This window comes from Arachis hypogaea, chromosome 13, assembly GCF_003086295.3.
Source record: "Arachis hypogaea cultivar Tifrunner chromosome 13, arahy.Tifrunner.gnm2.J5K5, whole genome shotgun sequence".
NCBI classification, from domain to species: domain Eukaryota; kingdom Viridiplantae; phylum Streptophyta; class Magnoliopsida; order Fabales; family Fabaceae; genus Arachis; species Arachis hypogaea.
Window position 1 is genome coordinate 10,484,141 of NC_092048.1, and position 24,438 is coordinate 10,508,578.

The 24,438-nt window shown below is 33.7% G+C and overlaps 1 long non-coding RNA gene and 1 pseudogene across 2 annotated transcripts; both read left to right on the forward strand.

Annotated features, from left to right (window-relative positions):
- The window catches only part of LOC112732607 (aquaporin NIP6-1-like), a 93,943-nt pseudogene extending 71,140 nt beyond the window's left edge, over positions 1-22,803 (forward strand).
- Positions 6,289-11,746, forward strand: LOC112737125 (uncharacterized). 2 transcript variants are annotated; one of them, XR_003812931.2, is made up of 8 exons: positions 6,289-6,805; positions 8,065-8,179; positions 8,815-9,001; positions 9,826-10,042; positions 10,279-10,405; positions 10,732-10,800; positions 11,058-11,134; positions 11,537-11,746. It is a non-coding gene; the product is annotated as an uncharacterized lncRNA (long non-coding RNA). The 2 variants fall into 2 exon arrangements; XR_011870219.1 differs by lacking the exon at positions 11,058-11,134 and having other exon boundaries at positions 6,302-6,805.
- Positions 22,804-24,438: the final 1,635 nt, after the last annotated feature.

Consider the following 24,438-nt stretch of genomic DNA (forward strand, 5'->3'; position numbering starts at 1 on the left):
CTCAAAAAATTACTATTCAATCTAAAATAAGGATATTATAAATTTTAGTGGAAAAAAATCAAAGAATTACACATTAAGATTACGAACAATAAATTAAGATAGTGATCACAAATTCAAGAATATTTTTGTATTATTTTTTTTTTAGTGATTTAACATGCATAATTTTAAAAAGGAAGAATTTTTTACCTAATGAACAGACCAAATTAAGTTGGTTACATTTAAATTTAATAGTTGTTACCTTGTTGGTCTCTAACGCAAACAAAACATGTTATATCATGAATCATTTTAAAATTATTTTACTACGTATAAAACAAGAAAACACGCCTAACACCTTAGAACTAAACAGGAGAACTCCTCCCTCCCTCCCTCTCTTTGGATCTGGATCTTAAAAATTGGGAATTTGAGATGAATGATAATTATTTAAAATTGTCCATTTATTTTTATCAATGGCTCTTATTCGCACCATGTTATCCAATTCTTTTTTATTTTGTCTACAAAACATGTTATCTAATCACCTTTTTTTTTGTTTCTAGATACAGTAAAATTCGTTGTATTTCATGATAATTTAATGTATAAAATATAAGAATAATAAAGTTAAGACAATCTAAATCAAAGGGCGAAGAATAAAAACGTATAATGCTTCTCTTTGGTCCGAAATAAAGTTCATTTGAACTAATTCATGCACTAAAATAATTAATATATTTAGAATTTTATACTGACACTATACCAGTAAAATTTTTGTTCATCCGCTACACCATTATTATTTCCCATTCGAAAAAAATGAGCCCCACTCTTCATGTGTACAATTCTCACAAGTAATCTACTTCATTGGATCCAATTGGTTTATGTGTTATTTAAAGAGCCTAGCAGCGGAAACAACACAAATATCTAACACAAGAACAATATGAAAGCACTCACAACACAATATGGCAGCAACTATAACAAACAAATATAGCAAGTAAAGCAATAACAAAAACACACCGAAATTTTAACGTGGAAAACCCTCTCAATGTGAGAGATAAAAACCATGGGTCGTCTAGACCAATGAAATAGCTCCACTATAATCAAATGAGGTACAAGAGAGTCTCAAACAAAGCACAAAAATGTGCATATAACCAGCCAAAACATCAAAGCACCAAAGCTTTCAAATGAGAAGCAAGAAGATGAAATATACCCAAAAAATAGAGCTGTTGTCGAAGCCAATTTCTCCCTCTGCAGATCTCTAATTAAAATCTCCACCATTCAGAATAAAGAACAAGATGTGAAAAATCTACAGTCCAAATTTCACGTCGATCCAACGGTGAAAGAATGAGAAATTGCTGTTCAAAGATTGCTGCTCTGTGTAAAAATGGGAAACCTAATTTCTCTCTTGCGAAGCCAATTTCTCCCACTACAAACCTCCAATCAAAATCTCCACCGACCAGAATGAAGAACAAGATGATAGACGCAGTTAAAATTTCAAGCCGATCCAACGGTGAACAACTAAGAAAATGCCATTTGAAATTTACTGCTTTGGGCAAAAACGGAAATTCTGTTTTTCCTTCTTCTCTCTCACTTGGTGGCTACTCTCTTTCCCTCAAAATTGACCCCAAAAATCTGAATTAGGGTTGTGTCACAATAGGTACAAAGAGACACCCTCAAAATGTTGGACTTGGGCCTCACAAAGGAGAGAAAAAACCCAACAAATCTCCCCCTTCTCGACTAGGTGGAGGATCTCGCCATTCCGGCGATCAAACAACATGTTTCAAACTTTTCTCTTGACAATGCTTTTGTCATCATATCAACACCATTGTCATCAGTGTAAACTTTCTCAAGTTCCAACAACTTTGAATCTAACATATCCCGTATCCAGTGATACCTAACATCAATATGTTTAGATCTTGCATGAAAAGTAGAATTCTTGGCAAGATGAATAGCACTTTAGCTATCACACCACAACACATAACGGTCTTGCTTAAAACCAAGTGTTGCAAGAAACTTCTTCATCCACAACAACTCTTTACATGCTTCAGTTGCTGCAATAAACTCTGCCTCTGTGGTAGAAAGTGCAACACACTTTTGTAGCCTTGACTGCCATGAAATAGCTCCCCCTGCAAACTTGACCAAATAACCTGAAGTAGACTTTCGAGAATCAATATCTCCTGCCATGTCTGCATCAGTAAAGCCAACTAGCAAAGGTTTTTCACCACCAAAACTCAAACTCAAGTTAGTTGTACCTTTGAGATATCTCATAATCCATTTAACAGCATTCCAATGTTCTTTACCTAGATTAGAGAGAAAACGAGTCACAGTACCAACCGCATGAGCAATGTCTGGTCTAGTACACACCATAGCATACATCAAGCTTCCAACAGCTGAGGCATAAGGAATTTCATTCATTGCTTGTTTCTCCTCATCAGTGGTTGGACACTGCTTGGTGCTCAACTTAAAATGAGGAGCAAAAGAACTAGCAACACATTTGGCATCATTCATGCCAAACCTTTGAAGCACCTTCTTTATGTACTTCTCCTGTGACAAATAAAGCTTCTTGGAATCCCTATAACGAGTAATAGTCATGCCCAAAATCTGTTTGGCAGGACCCAAGTCCTTCATAGCAAAGAACTTGCTCAACTGTTTCTTCAACTCATTAATCCTCAAAGCATTCTTGCCCACAATCAAAATATCATCCACATAAAGCATAAGAATGATAAAATCATCATCAGAAAATTTTTGCACAAATACACAATGATCTGAAGTTGTCTTACGATAACCATGCTTCCCCATAACAGATTCAAACTTCTTGTACCACTGTCTTGGAGCTTGCTTCAACCCATAAAGACTCTTCTTAAACTTGCACACAAAATCTTCCTTTTCTTTAACAACACCTCCGGTTGCTCCATGTAGATCTCCTTATCTAAATCACCATGAAGAAAAACCGTCTTCACATCCATTTGCTCAATCTCCAGATCAAGAGACGCTGCTAATCCAAGCACAACACGAATGGATGACATCCTCACAACAGGAGAAAAGATCTCCTCATAATCAACACCTTTTCTCTGGATAAAACCTCTAACAACCAATCTAGCCTTATACCGAGGCTTAGAATTGTGTTCTTCATTCTTGATTCTGAATACCCATTTATTCTTCAAAACTCGCATACCCTTCGGTAGCTTTACCAACTCATAGGTATCATTCTCAAGCAAGGACTTCATTTCTTCTTGCATAGCTTCAAGCCATTGAGCTTTTCTTTCATCTTCAACAGCCTCTCCAAAGCATTCAGGTTCTCCCCCATCAGTCAACAAAACAAACTCATGTGGAGAATACCTTGACGAAGGCTTTCTCTCTCTTGTAGACCTTCTAAGTGCATTTGTAGGAATTTCTAAAGCTGGTTCTTCATCTTGATCATCATCACCAACTTCATCAAGTATCGGATCAACTGTTCCATCTTCACCTGCACTTGTATCATGCTCATTATTTTGAGCTTCAACTCTACCATCTTCTACCATAGGCATAGAGGGAGTAATATCAAAGTCAAAAAAATCATCACTAGGCTGAACCATTGGCTTCTCCGCACTATCAACATCCTTCAATATTTGGTCTTCAACAAAGACAACATCTCTACTCCGAATCACTTTCTTGCTAACAGGATCATAAAACCTGTAACCAAACTTATTCATGCCATAGCCAATAAAAATACACTGCCTAGTCTTTATATCAAGCTTAGATCTTTCATCTTTAGGAATATGAACAAAAGCTTTACATCCAAAGACTTAAATGATCATAAGAAACATCTTTACCTGACCATACCTTCTCTGGCACTTCAAATTGCAAGGGAACACATGGTGTCCGATTCAAGACATGAACAACAGTGCTCAAAGCTTCACCCCAAAAGGATTTTGCCAATCCAGATTGTGACAATAAGCACCTAACTCTTTCAACCAATGTTCTGTTCATCCTTTCAGCGAAGCCATTCAACTGAGGAGTCTTCGGAGGAGTCTTCTGATGTCTTATACCATGCTCTTTACAATAAGCATAAAATGGAACTGATTACTCACCACCATTGTCAGTATGAATGCATTTCAACTTCTTCCCAGTTTCTCTTTCAACAGAAGCTTGAACTTGCTTGAACACATTCAAAAATTGATCTTTGGTCTTCAAAGTGTAAACCCATAATTTTCTAGAATGATCATCAATAAAGGTTACAAAATAGATAGACCCTCCAAGTGTTCTTGTCTTCATCGGCTCACATACATCAGAATGCACCAAGTCAAGTATCTCCGGCTTTCTTGAAGGTGGATGACTCTTAAAAGAAACCCTGTTTTGTTTTCCAGCAAAACAATGGTTGCACTTTTGCAACGCAACCTTACAACCAGATAAAAAATTCCTCTTGGATAGCATATTCATGCCCTTCTCACTCATATGACATAATCTCTTATGCCATAAATCAGTTTCATCAACAAACTCAGCAGCATTAACAACATCTTTCACAATCTTTGCTTGAGTTAAATAAAGAGTAGAGTGTCGAGTACCTCTAGCAACAACCATGGAACCCTTGGTGAGCTTCCAGCTATCACGAGAAAATGAGCTATCTAAGTCTTCATCACACAACTTACCAATAGAAAGTAAGTTCAACCTAATATCTGGAACATGCTTCACACACTTCAAAGTCAACTTGGTACTATTGGAGGTTTCTAAGCAAACCTGTCCAACACCAGCACATTTTGCAACACCTTGATGAGCCATTTTCACATCACCAAAATCACCAGGAGTATAAGATGTAAACTAATTCCGCCTAGATGTAACATTAATAGAAGCACCACTATCAATCACCCAACTAGTGCTATTATCAACAAGGTTAACATATTCAAACTCCTCAACAACAAGAAAATCATCATGAGTTACATTAACCTTGTCTTCATTACTACCATCATCTTTATTTGTGCTCTTGTATTTCTTCACATGTCTCTTTTGACCACAATGATGATACTCAATATTCTTATACTTTTCTCGAGACTTGCTTCTGCTTTGATCTCTACCTTTAGGACCTCGACTTTTGCTTCTCCTCCTAGACTCAGAAATAAGAACATCTGAATGAGTAGTCGATGTACCTTGTGACTTTCTTCTCATCTCTTCATTTAAAACACTACTCTGGACGAGTGGAGCGCAAACATCGATATATTCTCAATGTTGCTTAGATCATTACGTTTTCAAGGCATTCTTTCTATTCAATTTTGGAGAGAATATGTCTTAATTGTTGGCTATTTAATTAATCGTATGCCATCCTCAGTACTTAAGATTGAAATTATAATTTTAAAAAAAATCTTATCACGGTGCATAAAAAAATCAAGTGTAAAAAAAAATGATATAATTAAATAGTATAAAAAAAATCCTGTATTAAGAGGTTAGTTGAATAGTTCACTTAGTTAAGATATTTACTTTTTTGTGGGGGTCATCGGTCTAAGCATCCCATGAAATCATCACTTTCTTTTTTCCTTCCCTCTTTTTTTTTAGTGGAGATCCCTTCTATGCCACGTTAATCTTTTATCTATTATCTATTAATATATAATAGGAGAGTAGTAATAGGTTCTTTACTCGACAAGTGTTGAGTCACATACTACTACAAGTGTATAGACTCAGTGTTTGACAAGTGGTAATGCAACAAAATTTGATAAAATATTTGATAAAATAATAAAAGTTAAAAGTTCTGTAACAGAGAAGAGTATTAGGCGAGAGTTTAATGAAGTTCAAATTCAAACAATTTTGTTCCAGCTTTTGTTTGAGGCTTCCAGCTGTTTATCATTTCCAAAATCATTCTTTCTCTCTCATCCTCATATATATGTTTGTTTGTTTACATTTTCACTAAAAAAATCAAAAATGAAAAAAATGAGAAGCATTAGAGATGGAACGAAGTAGAGAAGAAAACACGATGGATGGAGAAGGAGAAGAGGGTGCAGACGAACCCGCATCCACTGCAGAACTGCGTCACAACTGCTCCTTCGCAGCCGGGCAGCAAGTGCTGCGAATGTGATCATTACGACGTTGTTGTATGTAGGGTATTTGGACCCTGAGATCGACGAGAGTAGTTTCAGTTCAACCAGGAATGAGGTACTTAAAATTCCAATATTCTGAAAATTGGTTCGAATCGGCCAGTCGAACCAAAAACCGTTAACAAATACGGTTCGGACAGAAGGCAAAACCGCCAAATTTAAGAACCAAAATCAAACCACCGAACCGGTCGATCGAACCAAACCGTGACCCAGCCGATTTTTTAAATTTTGTCAAAAACACTGCGTTTTGATCCAGAAACCAACCCTAGCCTTCAGTCTTCGGTCCTCACTCTTCAGTTCAATCAGACACCACTCTCGAGCCTCCACCCTACAGCCCTCCACTCTCGCCTCTCGCACTCAGTGGCCACGCATGCAGTCTCTACCTCGAGCCACCGCCGCCGTCGCAACACCTCCATCGAAGTCACTCACCGTCGCAAGTTCGTGGAGCCGGCTTGGAGATTCGCGCAGCCCTTTACGTCGAAGTCAGCCGTAGAAATCGCAGCCACCGCCACCACTCCTTGCCGTCGCGCACTGTCGTCCTGAGTGACCTGAAGCCCTTGCCCCTGTCTCGAGCCCCATTCCTGATTCCTCAGTCTCATACATACTCTCATTATTTCTCCCCAAAACACAACCCTAGCCTCCATCGCGCCCCCGTTGGTCGCACTGTTGCCGCCTGGTTCGTCGTGATCGTTCTTCAATCCTCCTATTTCGTGGTGCTCGAAGGCCCTTCCATTCCCCCAATGCCAATCCTCCTACTGATTGATGATAAATTGATACTGGTTTGTACATGCTTTTATTTTTTTCTGCTGTTAAATTTTGTTAAAGTTTCTCGATTGTACTCATTGCCTAAAGGAATACTTGTATCACATAGCTCACTACTAGTGCCTGCTGTTCGTGTTTGTTTTTTAGTTCATAAATCATCAAATTATATTTATTATTGAATGCTCTGCTCACTACTGCTATGCTGTGTTGTACCCTGGTTTGTGTCTTCTTCGCTGCTGTGCTATGCTTTTTTGGCTCTCTGTTGTTCATTGCTGAGCATTTTTGTGTTTAATTAAGTCAATTAAAACTATGCTTTGGGCTTAATTGTGCTTAGATTGTTAAGTTAGTTAATTCAGCATATGTTCTGCTCTGCTGTTGTTGTGCTGATGTTTTGTGTTTTGTGATTTCTTTGCATAGTGATGTGCTGCTGGAAACTGAAATTGCTGCTGTTTTGTGTGTGTTTCTGTTTGTTTTACTGTTTTGTGATTTAATTATGCTTAAATGGTGACTGTCTTCATGATTTTTTTATTTCAGTTATGTAGGATTTTGTGATTTTTTTGCCTAGTGATGTGCTGCTGGAGATTGAATTGCTGCTGTTAAATTTTTGAAACTTGACAAGTTTGAGGTCTTTGTGGATTCACTGGATTGTAATTTCCCTTTTGTGGATGATAAATTACAAAACTGGTGAACAAATATATATTATGGAATCAATAAGCAAACTGAAAGCCAGATGATATATATTATTCCATTCCTTAATTTATGACTCCATCCAGAATTAATGACATGCAGCATTAGTATCAATAATATTGTGATTTATAGTGGATTTTGATGATTGATGATAAGTTTGGATGTTGGCATTTTATGTTTGGTTGTCTTATTTTGTTATTTGACTTTTGAGTTTATACTTGAATAAGATCATAACATTTTGGTTTATGTAGTACTTTAATTTGGATAATATTTTAAGGTTTATATTAGACTATAATTATGTTTTAATGCGTTTATTTATATTTTATTTATTATTTTATTATAAAACGGTTTTTTGGTTCAACCACGGTTGAATCGGTTGAACCTATAAACCAGTGAACCAATAGCTAGAGCGGTTCGATGACCGGTTCGATTTTCAGAACCTTGTAAAATTCTTCATGTTTGCTTCCTATCTTTTCCTTTTTGGTTTCCCGAAATTGTTGTTTGTGCTGTAAAATGTTTACAACTTTTCTAATTGTAATTTAGATTATAAGTTTGTAATGAATTTTTGTGCGATTTTTGGTCTCTCTAGCAAAAACGAACAACAAGGGGAAGAATGAACTTTTGTGGTACTGGTATGAACGTCTTCTGTGGGATTGAAGCCTGAGATCAGGATCTCTTTTATTTGCCTCTGAGTTCTTAAAATTGTAAGTTGTGTCGTTGTGTTATCTTAAAATCCTAAGCTTTGTAGTTGTGTTATCTTTAATCTTTGCTGGATCCTTAATTGCACTTTTTTGGTAGAAATCTTTTTTATTCTCAAGTTAAACACAGTGTGCATTTTTTGTTTTGATAATTTTACTCATAGTAATTACTTTCCTTTTTATTTTGTGCTAATATTTATTTGAAGTTGTATGAGAAAACTTTTAATCTTGAACTGAGAATGAACCTAAAGTAAAAGTGTTATTAGAAAACTATAATCAGTTGTTATGATTCAGATATGGTTGATAAGGAGAAGTATGTTACATTCTTTTATTTGATCACTATATTATGATATATATTGAGTATTCTTTTCGGTTTCTTACCTTTGGTAAATGGATCTAATTTTCCTTTTTTCCTTATGAAATGTTCACTGGCATAAAGAAAGAAAGAAAAAGTAGGACGAGAAAAACCATAAAAAAAATTGCTAAGGCTGTACAGCTTCAAGATTTTCATCAGATTCATCTTGCATATGCTAGCATGTTGGAATCTGAATTATTTGTTAAAAATGATGTTTTTTTGTTTAATCTACTTCTCTTTTTCTTTTTTTTTCCCTCATAGTTGATTAGATAATTAATTTTGGCAGGAAGTGTGAGCGGAGGAGGGAGTGTTCCAGCACCAAAAGCATCTCCTGAGACTTAACAAGGATTGTTATGATGTTCTTATAGGTGAATAAAAATGTTGCTGCTTTGACAACTAAAGCTAAGGTCAGAAAGTTGTCAGTTTTAAAAAGGGCTGAAAAATCATTGAGGAAAGAGGATTTATAATGTTAGGTATTTCCTTACTTCTTTTATTATTGTATTTAATCTTTTAGTAAATTTCAAAACTAATCTATTCCAACAGTATTTATCTGTTTATGTATATGATAGAAAATCATTGATTTAGTATGTGTGTATATATGTGAACTTTTAACAATAAGTAATCAAAGTGCTAAAAAGATAGGTTCTTTCATATGTACTGATGCATTATGCTTTTGTTTGTGTGAAGAAGAATCTTGGTTCATAATAACACTGTTGCTTAAAAAAGAAAATCATCCTTAACATTGTTGCTTTATGATTAAAATAAAGATAACTCTGTACAATTAACACTAAATAGTTAAAATAAATCATCCTTAATACTGTTGCATTATGGTTAAAATAAAGATAACTCTGTACAATTAACACTAAATATTTATTTGATCTAATAGTTAAAATAAAAATAACTCTGTACAATTAACACTTAGGATCACAGATAAAATGCTTTATGGTTTTCTAAATAAAATACTCAAAATTATCCAATAGCACTATTTTTTATTCCTCATTTTATTGAATTGTCTTAGATAATTAATTTTTTTGCTTATCTTGCTTCATCATGGAAGTGTTTATTTATTGTACTTTTGGTTTTCTGAAAAACTTTTATGCTCTTTGGAAGTATTTTGAGTTTTATTGCTTGATAATGCTAAGTAGTATTACTACTATTCTGAAGTTGAATCATTTCAAATTAAACTGAATTTAGCCCTGAAGACATGAACTACCAAATGGTAACTTGGAAGTTTAGGTATTTAGATATACTAATATGTACGTTGTGCATATGGTCGTTTGATAATATGCATTTGCAGGTGGTCGCACCAAAGACAAAGGTTATGGCCAGGATTCATTGACAAAAAAGCATTCACTTTCGTCTTCATTTAATAGCAAGTCAGGTTCATTTTTCCCAGGGCAGAAACATTGGTAGCCCTGAGCGGCAAGAGAGTAATAAGGACCGCTAGATATCTGACGTCTTCAACTGATATCACAGATTAGCACATTGGAATCCACTAGATATCACAGATTTGGGTCTGAGGCTTTTCCCTCCAAACAATACTTTGATCTGTTTGTAGATTCTTTTGGAAATTTAAAAATTGTGGTTTAGCCTTTTTTTCCCCTGTTTCTCATATCACCATTGAAAGTTGTTTATGTTTTATAGCATTATTTTAATCCAGATTTGGAATATCTTAATAAGATTTCATATTTTCCATTATTGCATGTTTGAGTGATGAGAATTGAGAATTGAGGTGGGTCTTTTTGTGCAGTGGAACAAAATCCCCATTATCTTGGAGAGCAGAAAAATCCTTCATCATTAGCTTTGTGTCCAGCAACTAAGAACTGCATATCAACATATGAGAATATCACTCATACCATTCATTATGCTCCAACTTGGTAAAGTTCCCTTCTTTTTACTTATGTTAATTTAACTATCAGTTTTCAAGTGCTCTTTGGCATTCACAGTTATCTTATTTTAGGTGCATGTATGTACCATCATATACTATTATATCTAGCAGTAGTTGTTTATATAGGGTGGATAAATTTTCAAATTGAACCCAGTAAAACTTGATTTCATCAAAACACTTCATCAGATATATTCTCTAGCTAATTTAAATGGCACAACATAACAATAGTTTCTTTTAATATGGATTAGGATTTAGGAATTTAAAGTTTAACAACTATATATAAGCTTACTAATATCATGATAAATGAACATTCAGGTTTATTCTGATGCACTGGATGGAAATGAACCATTGGCTTTGGACATGGGAAGCATGGGGAAGGGTCAGGTATTTATTAATGGAGAGAGCATATGAAGATACTGATTGTAGAATTGAAAGAGGGGTTGTTCTTCATAACTTCAAAGTTGCTCATTATTTTTAATCACAAATTAGAATTTCTTTAAACCACAAATTAGGATTAATAAAAGTATGTGCTATGACAATTTTTTATTATTATTTAAAATTTCTAACACATTGCAAATCTTGCTGCAACAAAACTTTGGTATTACCTGTAGCTACATTTAACTGATTATATTTTGTTGTAGGTTGTTGATAAGCGTTATTAGCAGAAAAATACATATAGCAAGATGTGTCAACAAGTATTTCTGTTAAGCTAAGCAGGGTAACACTTTCAAAAAACTTTTGGGGATATGAATTACCTTAGAACCTAAAAAATAATTTAGTATAACGATGTTCAATTTGCATGTTATGTACTCTTCAAAAGTAATTCATGTGAACCAATGAGATCTACTTGGTCTTTCCCTCTTTTTTTTTTCATTTTCAGTACTTTAGGGTAGAATTGGTATTTGGTTTCATTTTCTATCTTTTATTATTGATTTTATATTTTGTTCGTATTCAGTAATTTATTTTCTAAAGAACAGTATATGAAACAAAACCAAACATATCCATGAATTTTTCAATTTTGCGTAATTAAGTCCAATTTCGTTTGCGCTAATAAATCATTTGGTTCAAATTAGTTTTCAAATAGCCTTCTGTGACTAATATTTGTGTTTCTTTCTTTCAGGCTCATCTTTCTGAGTGAAAAGCTGCATGGAATGCAAAGATAATATCCTAGTCCCATCGTTATTAGAAGCACTAGAAATTAAATTTAGGACTAACAAGTAGATTATGGATTGTTACTATTCCGTGAAGAAATTTTCTGCTAACAATTTCATCTTGGTGATTCTATTTTTTGAAAAGCTTTCAAGCTTAATGGACCATCAAAATTTTTCTATTTGGTGTTTGTGCACTTTGCACTTTAAGCGGATTACTAAGTTACTTAAAGATCATATTAGAAATTTAGTCCCTAAAAAATATACTTGACATGAGATTAAAAAGATTTGTGGCATTTTCACTCTTAATTGACAACTTTGAATTCTTTAGATTAACATTTTGGATTTTCTTCTTGCTTCTTATATTGAGTATGAGACTCAACCTACAAATTGTGCTGTTGTTTGTGCTGCTCCATATTTAAATTTTCATTTCAACATAAAAGATCAAATGGTCTTTTGGTATATGCAAAAAAAAAAAGAAGAAAATTAAAGAACATTAAAATATCAAATAAAGAAGAAAATAAAAGAGAAAAAAATAAAGAAACGAACAAGGAATAAGAAAAAGTGAAGCAAAAAAAAGAAGAAAATTAAAGAACATTAAAATATCAAATAAAGAAGAAAATAAAAGAAAAAAAAATAAAGAAACGAACAAGGAATAAGAAAAAGTGAAGAATTTGAGTAAAGTATATTTTTTTTTAAGTTCACTTCTATATCATTGTAAATAAAAAATTACTACTTAGTTATGTTAAAAATATTAAATAATAACAACTCCAATACAATTCAAATTCTATAAGATAGTTGACTCATAAAAATTGTATATTTTAAAAATATACAAATTGATTGAGACTTGAGAGTGGTATCATGCATTTAAAATATTGATAAATTTATAATCTATTTTCTTTAGAATTTAATTTTGATGCATTATTAATGTAAAATTATTTTATACGTGTATCTAATATATTAGTAAAAATAACTACCATTTACATTGATCGCTTTTCTTTATTAAAACATTAATAATATGTTCTTTATTTAAAATAGTTATAAAAACTCCTTCAATAGTATAAGTTATAAAAAATTAGTTCTATAATAGCAATCTGATTTTTGAAACCGAAATTATTTATTTCAACTTTTAAGTACAAATTAAGTTGGAATTGATTTTTTTTTGTTTTAAATTTCTATTTCACCTTCTTAGAAAAAACCACGAAAATAAAAATCAATTAAGAACATTAGCAGCACATTTAATTAAAATAAAAACGATTTAGATTAGCAATTATACACAGAATTATATTTTCTATTTTTCAGCTATCCATCAATACAAAGACAAAATAATAATTAAACTATGCCATATTAAAGTGAAAGTTAGTCGAAAAAAATTGCAAAAATACAAATATAAATGTCAAACAACGACAATATTTGTTTGTATATAATGAAAATAGTGTATAAAATAATAGAATAAATTCAAAGTATCAAATAGCCCGTGTAAAAAGAGAAAGTATATTGCAAATTTTAGGAACATTAAGAATTTTGCAATTAAAGTACAATCAACCGTGATAGATAAATTTATGTATAATGACAATTTTACATGCAACATTCAATATTTGAAATTAGTGAATAAAGGATTAAAAAGCTTATTCTATTTCAACTAATTAAACTGTCCCTACAAATTAAAAAGATAACAAATCACCATTTAAACATATTACAGAATCAACATGACACGTTCAATAGAGCAATAGGCTGTAATAACTAACTTAAACATTAATATAATAAAAGAGATTAATAATTACATAATTTTTTTGTATACTAAACAAATTAAATTTGTATGCAATGCATGCCATATATTAGAAATTTAATAATATAACTAAATATTCTTTAATTGATAAATGTTCTTTATATGATTATAATATAAATTATTTTTATTTAGTCTCTAGAAAGCAAAAAATAAAATATTTTTATATACTATATAATAAATTTTTATACACAAATAATTTTTTATGTTAAAAATAATAATTATTAATATTAATAGATATATAACAAAAATTTTTTATAAGAGATCAATATTTGGCCCGCGTTATGATTTTATACTAGTGGTATTAATAAAAAAAGTAAAGAAAAGAAAAGTGGGATAATTAAGCAGTCACATTGATTTCAGAAAGGTCGTCTCGCCTAAGAGCACCTACAATGGTGAGTTCCTCTTTCACTTTTTTCTAACACATAGGAACTTTAACCATTGGAGGAGAGAAGGAATGAGTTCCCGCACGGGCCTCAAGGTGAGGGAGTCCCTCTAAATAGGGACTCAAGTTAACCAATAATAACTTGCCATTTGGTAAGTTATTTTAAAAAAATAATAATATAAAATCTGAAATAATTAAATAATTATATTAAATAATGAAATAATAATTAAATTAGTAATAATTATATAAAAAAATTATATTAAATAATTATATTTTTATTTAATTAATAATTTATATTAATTATTTAAAAAATAATTAATTAGATTAAATAATTAAATTTTTATTTAATTAACAATTTATATTAATTATTTATATCATAATTAATATTAAATATTATTTATATTATATTAAATTATAATTAATTAAATTTACTTACATTAAAAAATAAATTTAATTTTTACACCTTACAAAATATTCTTAGTTGAGTTAGTTATTTTTATTTTTAAAATTTAAAATGCTAACGATATTATTAAAATTAGCAATTGTAAACACAACTATAAATTAGTGTAATTCCGAATTATATATTGTGTATTATTATTATATATGAATTTATTTAATATTAATATCTTTTAATAGTGAATTATTTTTAAATTTATAAATTTAAATAATATTATTAAAAAAATCAATTACATTAATTTTAAGTATTTTAATTAATTAATAAAGTGGGACCACAACAGGGACTAAAGTTAGTTCCTCCTAATGGAGAAGAGAGAGATGCTTTGAGTTCCTATTTACCGTTTATGACACAAAAACTGATGTGGAGTTACTTTTTATGACAGGTGGGCCATAAAGAGAAACTGAGATGAATTCCCTACTGGAGATGGTCTAAAGGCCTTTGGAAAAAAAGTTGATTTTATGGTGCTTTCTAATCCATTTCGAATGGTCTCTTTCCGTCGTGCGCTTGAGGGTAGATATAATAATACCCATCACTTCACTCATAACTCAACTTACTAATTATTTTTTTTGTGTTCTTCTCTTTGTCTTTATTATTGTTCCTTTTTTTTTGTCTAAGTGCAATAAGTCATTTTACTCTTCTTTTTTGGGATTGTAATTTGTAAGTAGTAATGAGTGAAGTCATGTTACTACTTACAAATTACAATCCCAAAAAAGAAGAGTAACATGACTTATTGTACTTAGACAAAAAAAAAGAAACAATAATAAAGACAAAGAGAAGAACACAAAAAAAATAATTAGTAAGTTGAGTTATGAGTGAAGTGATGGGTATTATTATATCTACCCTCAAGCGCACTACAGAAAGAGACCATTCGAAATGGATTAGAAAGCACTATAAAATCAACTTTTTTCCCAAAGGCCTTTAGACCATCTCTAGTAGGGAACTCATCTCAGTTTCTATTTATGGCTCACCTGTCATAAAAAGTAACTCCACATCAGTTTTTGTGTCATAAACGGTAAAAGGAATCATAGACGCGTTAGCCTCTGTAGGAGAATCCATGAAAGAAAGTGACCATGTAAACGCAATCTTGAACGGCCTAATTGAGGAATATTCTTCGTTGATAACCTCTATTCTAACCACTGCAAGGTATCAAGGTATAACAGAGGTGAGTTAGAAGCTTTACTCTTAGCACATGAAAGCATGTTATAAAGATTCAGGAGACCAGAAGCTTTTATTCAAGCTAATCTAGCTCAGCACTTTCAATTTGGACAAAATCAGCAGTCAAGAGGATTCAGGGGTGGTTCTCGAGGCAGAGGTGGTCGGCCGTATAGAGGAGGTAGAAACTCATATACGGGCGGAAGAATGATTCAAGAATCATATAATGGAGGCAGAGCAACACAAGGTCACTCCACATCTGGCTATGGAAGTGGCTATGGAAGGGGGCAGTATGGAAGAGGAAACTATAGCCAGGGAAGAAATTACTCTCAATTTTCTCAATCTAATAAGCCACAATGCCAGATCTGCGATAAAATAGGACACACAGCAAAGACATGCTGGTATAGGTATAGTGAGGAACAGTATGATGCAGGTTACAATGAAGAAGGCTACAACAATCAGATCACTCAACCCAAGGCCAACTATAGTAATGTGCTGGCAACTCCAGCAACCATTCAGGATCCGAACTGGTACCTTGATTCAGGTGCTACACACCACATGACACATGATGAGCAGAATCTGATGGAGAAGGAGGAGTATGGAGGAAATGAGCAAGTTGTGATAGGCAACGGAACAGGTTTGCAAATCAATTATGTTGGTAATTCGTGTTTTAAGTCTGATTTGAGCTCTAGGTTGTTCTTAATGAGAAAATTATTGCACGTACCTGAAATCACTAAGAATTTGATGAGTGTGTACCAATTCTGCTGTGATAACAAAGTATTCTTTGAATTCCATGCTGATAAATGTTGTGTTAAATCACAGGAAAACAAGAAAGTTATTCTTCAAGGGAATGTTGATAAAGGGTTGTATAAGTTTGTCAGGTTCACCACTGCATACACACCAGCAGCCTATGTTTCGTCAGTAAAAGGCTTGAATCAGCTTCTTCTTTGGCATGCCGGATTAGGACACCCGAATAAAAATGTCATGTCAAAGGTTCTGAGTGCTTGTAATCTTTCTTTTCCAATTGATAAACTAGAATGTCCAGCCTGTTGTATTGGTAAGTCACATCAATTACCTTTTCCTGTTTCACAAATAGTGTACACAAAACCATTAGAACTTGTATATACAGATATTTGGGAACCAGCACCCATATCTGATAATAATGGAAATTAGTATTTTATAAATTTCATTGATGCATTCTAAAAGTTTACTTGGATATACCTTCTTAAATCTAGAGCTCAGCTTAAATCAGTCTTTAATCACTTTCACCAAATGATTGAACTGCAATTAGACACAAAATTAAAAATGGTACAAAGTGACAATGCAGCTGAATATGTTAGCTTGTCAAAGATTTTGCAGGAAAAAAGAGTTTGTCACAGGTTTTCTTGTCCGCATGTACATCAGCAAAATGGCTCAGCAGAAAGGAAACACAGGCATGTAGTTGAGATGGGACTAACACTGTTGGCTGGAGCCTCAATGCCTACCAAATTCTGGGGAGAGGCATTTACAACAGCAGCCAAGTTAATGAATGTGTTACCCACACCAGTTTTACATGGACAGTCACCTACGGAGAAATTGTTTGGGAAGAAACCTCCCTATGGGAACCTAAGAGTGTTTGGGTGCCTATGCTTTCCTCACCAAAGACCTTTCAACAAGCACAAATTGGATTTCAGGTCATCACCATGTACATTTGTAGGGTATGGTACAACACAAAAAGGGTACAAGTGTCTCACACAACAAGGGAAGATCATTACAACCCCGAATATAATTTTCTTTGAAGACAGATTTCCATTTGAAGAAGCAGCTAAGCAGGGACAGATGCTAGTTGATCCAAGCTCAACTCCAACAATTTCAATAATGCCTATAATTCCCTCAGCCAATACTGATAGTGGACAGCAGCAGCAACCCAATCCAGACTCAACACAACAGCACCAGCAATCAGTAGCAACAGCCCAACAACATGACACAGTCCTGAGACAACAAGCAGCACAGGCAAGTGAAGATGTGCAGCAACAGCAGCGTAGTCCAGTGGCAAGTTCAGCAGCTCCAATGGTTCCAAGGATTCCCTTAATCAATATTGATAGGCAGCAGCAATTAGGAAGCATCTCTGACATAATCAGACAGCAACAACAGCACCAACACATGATCAACTCTATAAACAATACACAGCAGCAGCACCAGCAACATTCCCTGACAAGTTCAGCAACTAACGTGCAGCAGCAACAATCACAGTTGACAAGCCTAGCAATCAATGTACAACAGCAGAACCAACAACAATTGAACAATTCAATAGTCAATCTACAAAAGCAGCAGTCACAACAACCAATGATCAATACACATCAGCAGCCACAAGCTTTAATCGAATCATCAACCATTCCAAGACAGCAGTAGCAGCAGCAATTATTGATCAATTCATCAACCTCTCCAAGACAGCAGCAGCAACAACCATTGATCAATTCATCAACCATTCCAAGACAGCAGCAGCAGCAACCATTGATCAATTCATCAACCATTCCAAGATAGCACCAGCAGCAGCAATTATTGATCAATTCATCAACCATTCCAAGACAGCAGTAGCAGCAACTATTAGTCAATTCAGCAACAAGAATCAATATAGAACAGCAGCTTCAAGACCAGATGAATAGCTCAACAATCAATAGACAACAGCAGCCACAACCTTTAATCGAATCAGCAACCAGTTCACAACAGCAGCAGCAGCAACTATCAACCAATTCTACAAACAGGAAAGAACAACAACCACAATCAAAGAATAATTCAAGACTTAATTCAAGACTCAACACACAGCAACAACAGCAATTAAGAAGCAGTTCACAACAGCAGCTTCAGGACAAATTGAACAGCTCAATAATCAATAAACAACAGCAGCCACAAGCTTTAATCGAACAACAACCACAATCAAAGAATAATTCAAGACTTAACACACAGCAGCAGCAGCAACAATTAAGAATAAGTCCAGAGATTACCATTCAACAGCAACAACAACAATTACATTCAAAGAAAAACTCAAGACCATACATACAGCAGTAGCAGCAAACAATACCTTACACACAACAGCTGCAACAACTAAGAAGCAGCCCTGAGACTATTCGACAGCAACAACAAAAACCAAACAATTCAGAAGTTGTTACACAACAACAGCAACATGAGCAACATGAACCTATTTTACCAATCAGAACAGCAACACTTCAAAGACCAGTAGCAGCTTCATCAACCCCCATCCCAATACCTATAAATGACGTTGAAATTGCCTTGCCACTTGATGAAGAAGCACCTCCAGCAGCTCCAACAGCAAATACACACTCCATGGTCACCAGAAGCAAAGCTGGTATCTTCAAACCAAGAGTGTTTCTAGCCAGTGTGGAGCCAAGGAATGTACAGCAAGCACTTCAATCCCCTGAATGGAAGGCAGCTATGGATTTGGAATATGAAGCCCTGTTGAAAAACAAAACTTGGGAGCTGGTCACCCTTCCTCCCAATAGAGAAGCAATAGGAAGCAGATGGGTTTTCAGAATTAAGTACAATTCTGATGGGTCGTTACAAAAATACAAGGCAAGGCTGGTAGCTCAAGGGTACTCACAGAGACCAGGGTTTGACTTCACTGAAACATACAGCCCAGTGGTCAAACCTACTTCAATCAGAATTCTATTATCAATTGCCCTAGCTGAATCATGGACAATCAGGCAATTGGATGTAAACAATGCCTTTTTACATGGAGACTTGGCAGAAGAAGTGTATATGAAGCAGCCAAAGGGGTATGAAAAAGGGGATTCCACACTAGTCTGCAGGTTAACCAATGCCCTCTATGGATTAAAGTAAGCCCCTAGAGAGTGGTATCACAAGCTTGCCAAAGGATTGACAGAAATTGGGTTCAAAGCAACTAAATCAGATGTGTCAGTATTTCTAAGGATGATGAATGGAGTGAAAACCTTTATGCTGGTGTATGTTGATGATATAATCATCACAGGAGAATCTGAAATACAAGTACAGGAAGTGATTGAAAAACTGAATGCCAAATTTGCACTCAAAGACATGGGCAATCTTCACTACTTTCTTGGAATTCAGGTAGCTAAGACAAGTGATGGAGGACTGCTTCTTTCTCAACAGAAGTACATCAATGAAGTGTTAAAGAAAGCAAACATGGAAGGTTGCTCAAGCTGTCACACCCCTCTGCCCTCAACAGTAAAGTTATCAGCCCATGGTGATTCCAACTTTGATAACCCCCAACTGTATAGGTCAGTTATTGGCAGCCTACAATATCTAACAGTGACTAGACCTGAAATTTCATATAGTGTACACAAGATGTCACAATTTGTACAAGCTCCTCTAAATACTCATTGGAGGATGGTAAAGAGAATACTCAGGTACCTCAATGGTACAATAAGACATGGATTGCGCCTTGAGAAGGCTAACTCTATGGAAGTCATAGCCTACAGTGACTCAGATTGGGCTGGAGACCCTGATGATAGGAAGTCGACAAGTGGGTACTGTGTATTTCTTGGCTCCAATCTAATTTCCTGGGCTTCAAGGAAGCAAACAGCAGTAGCAAGGTCAAGCACAGAAGCAGAATATAGGAGTATGGCAGATTTGGTAGCTGAGCTAATTTGGGTGAAAAACTTAATGAGTGAGCTACAATTTCCACCAAAAGAGGTACCTATGGTCTACTGTGATAATCTAAGTGCAGTTCTACTTGCTGCCAACCCAATCCTACATTCAAAATCCAAACACTTTGAGATAGATCTTCATTTTGTTAGAGATCATATGAATAGTAAAGACATTAGAGTAAGTCACATTCCAGGAACCATGCAAGTGGCTGATATCCTAACAAAGGCTGTGTCTTCTGACAACTTTCTACACTTCAGGACTAAACTGAACATTGAGGAATTGGACAGCACAGCTGCAGAAATGAAAGGCAGAAAGGCCAGAAGCAATGATCAGCAGAGCAAGATAACTAGAGATGATGATACATGATAGTCAAAGCAGGGCAAGACAAGAAAAAGGAGAAAGTAGAGATCATGTTAGGCATGCTTAAGTTCTAGTAACTACCTTTAGCTAAGTCAGTTAGAATGCAACCAGTTCCGTTTCAAGTTAACACAATAAGCTTGAGATAATTGGTTAGCCCATTAGTTGCTGAACTGGAATTAGTTAGTGGTTAGAAAACTCTAGAAACTCTTGACTATAAGTAGCAATACCCACTGCTACAGTAACTACTTTTTGGTTCACAACACAATTCACAGATTCATCCATTTCTCTCTCGTCTCTACTTCTCTCTCTCTGTTCTCTAAACCTTCTCATCAGATCTCTGAGTTTTCTTAGTTCAGGTTCTTGATACCTTCATGGTATCAGAGCTTGGTACCACAGCTTCCATGACAGTCTAAGAAAGCAGATCTGGTCCAAGTGAAGGTCAACCACAATGGCTCAAGTGTTTACAACAACACCGATTTCAATGAAATTGGATGAGGATAACTATCTGCAGTGGAAAGACCAGGTGGAATCAACAATTGAAGGAAATGACATGGTATCAGAGCTCTATGTCCGAAAGGTCAAGAGTTCGATCCTTGGAAAACCCTAAAAGTGAAAAAAAAATAGCATAAGGCAAATGAGAAAAAGAAGGCCTATGCAAGGGGAGTGTTAGAGATATAACCATTAATGTTACCTTCTCCTATTAGCTTAAGCTTTTGGGATGCGTGGTTTCATTACATGGTATCAGAGCTCTATGTCCGAAAGGTCAAGAGTTCGATCATTGGTGAACCCCAAAAGTGGCATAAGGCAAATAAAAGAGAAAAGAAAGCCTATGCAAAATCAAACAAACCCAAAAGAGGCTCTTGTTTGAGAGGGAGTGTTAGAGATATAACCATTAATGTTGCCTTAATGTAGCAAAGGGCAAGAGTCAATGAAAAAAGAAATATTAAAAATGGGTGCATGTGTACGTCTGCAATAATTGTAGTGTCTACTGTCCAATAATAACGTGAAGTATTATATAAAATACTAAAATTTTCAAGTTGCCACTGGAAATGGATACTCTTATTTAAAAATTTTTCATGAGATTATTACGTATGTGATAAATTTTATAATTAATTAGTTATTTTTGTAAGTTTTATATTTGATCTCACTTTTTTAAGCTTTAGTAAACATAAATACTACTCTATTCATTTGTTCTTTATTATCTTCAAATTAGTTTACATTTTTAGAAAAATTTAATATTACTCAATAATAATTATGTTTATTTACTAGATAGATACGTTTAGAAAAAATTAAATATATCTTGAATAATTAAAGGGCATTAATTTACTGTGTGTTGCATTATTAATCAGATAAATAAAATATTTTTTTTCAGTGTGTGTATAGCCATATGGGTAATTAAGAAACTTTGTGAATAAGTGAGTCAAATAATTGGTTGTATATATTTCTTTATTATTATTATTATTGAAAAAGAATCAACCCAGACAAGCGGGCTTGGTGGTAGGGCGGTGCCATTGAAATCCAAATTAAAATGCTATGGCCTATGGTTGTCATATTTGAGTCAAAACACCTGGTCCTCAATAAATTCTTTATAGGGGACTATATCATGTCTCAATATATATGGTCCCCATTATCAGCAATAATAATAATAATAATAAAAGGTACGTTGAGATAAGAAGAAAACTGAAAATGAAAGACATGCTCTTTCTATTATTCATTCCTTCACATGATTGATATTCTCACCATATGATCTTGGTTTAAAAGGATTTTTGTTGGATTGATTAATTATTACGTGTGTATATATATATATATATATATATGTCCTACTAGACTAATTTGTAATCACAAATAATTGCACAAATGTCTGAATAAAAATAAATAAATAAATAAAAAGATAGACTAATAAGAAATATACTAAATACTTATGGCCACGGTTGCATGCATTATTTTCTTAAACTAATTAATAAGGTGATATTATTTAATTATTCTTTTTAAATCTTGATATATATAATTCTCTTAAAAAATAATACATATTGATTGTTAAGAAAATGTTTAAGTCAAAATAGCATTTATTATATAAAAAAAAGTTATGCACGTAGTAATTAAGATTGATGAAAATCTAATTTCTAAAAAAATACAATATCTATACACACAAAACTAAATATAAAAGAATTCTATTGCGTAGATAGTTAAACATAAATTAATTATTATAATGATATTATTAATTTACAGGCCAACATCAGGGAGATCAATGAATCCAATAAGAACATTAGGTCAATAAGAATATTAGGTCCAAAAAAAAAAAAATATTAGGTCCAACAATTACAGCAAACAATTACAAAGCAATTTGAGTTTATTTGACAGCTCCAATTCTTAATGCACTTGGTGGTGTCGATACTTATTTTGCTGTTAAACTTTCTAATGAAGATGAAAACCTGAACTTTAGGCTCCTTTAAATTCTGAAAGCTTCAGAAGGTGATTTTACAATAATTGATTATTAGAATATATATAAACTTATATGTATCATATATATAATAAATAATATATATAAAAAAAGTATATATCGTGCAAATTAGCAAATGAGAATAATAATAATGTTTGCTATGTGTGAATATATATTATATATTGGAATGTAATGGTGTTTAGATATATATGGATAGGATTGGCTGGGTGAATATATCCAAGAAAAAAAGTGAGTATGAGTTTGGCTCTTTATTGTTTAAGTTTTGATTAAACAAAGAGTTTTAATTAGGATGAAAAGTGGATTTATACCTTTTTTTTCCGTTAAATTTTTGAGTTAACATGTGATATTTTATTTATAATTTTTTTCTCAATTATCGTGATTTTTTTAATTAGGTCTTTTTAATTTTGAGTAATTTTTTAAAATAATTACATTATCATGTAGTCATTTAATATTTTTATCGATGAATACTCATGTACTCTCTTAATACAAAATAGTTGCTCGTAATCTCGTATGTTACCAACTTATTATACACACTTATTTTTTTATATATATGAGTAATAATTAGTGATAATATTTGAATCTTATTTAAAAATAATAGTCAAATTTAGTACTCAATATAATTTGGTCTTAAATATAATTGCTTTGAATGAACAAAACAATTACTACTTACAAATTGCAATCCCAAAAAAGAAGAGTAACATGACTTATTGCACTTAGACAAAAAAAAAAAGGAACAATAATAAAGACAAGGAGAAGAACACAAAAAAAATCATTAGTAAGTTGAGTTATGAGTGAAGTGATGGGTATTATTATATCTACCCTCAAGCGCACGACAGAAAGAGACCATTCGAAATGGATTAGAAAGCACCATAAAATCAACTTTTTTCCCAAAGGCCTTTAGACCATCTCTAGTAGGGAACTCATCTCAGTTTCTATTTATGGCCCACCTGTCATAAAAAGTAACTCCACATCAGTTTTTGTGTCATAAACGGTAAAAGGAATCATAGACGCGTTAGCCTCTGTAGGAGAATCCATGAAAGAAAGTGACCATGTAAACGCAATCTTGAACGGCCTGACTGAGGAATATTCTTCGTTGATAACCTCTGTTCTAACCGCTGCAAGGTATCAAGGTATAACAGTAGGTGAGTTAGAAGCTTTACTCTTAGCACATGAAAGCATGTTATCAAGATTCAGGAGACCAGAAGCTTTTATTCAAGCTAATCTAGCTCAGCACTTTCAATTTGGACAAAATCAGCAGTCAAGAGGATTCAGGGGTGGTTCTCGAGGCAGAGGTGGTCGGCCGTATAGAGGAGGTAGAAACTCATATACGGGCGGAAGAATGATTCAAGAATCATATAATGGAGGCAGAGCAACACAAGCTCACTCCACATCTGGCTATGGAAGTGGCTATGGAAGGGGGCAGTATGGAAGAGGAAACTATAGCCAGGGAAGAAATTACTCTCAATTTTCTCAATCTAATAAGCCACAATGCCAGGTCTGCGACAAAATAGGACACACAGCAAAGACATGCTGGTATAGGTACAGTGAGGAACAGTATGATGCAGGTTACAATGAAGAAGGCTACAACAATCAGATCACTCAACCCAAGGCCAACTATAGTAATGTGCTGGCAACTCCAGCAACCATTCA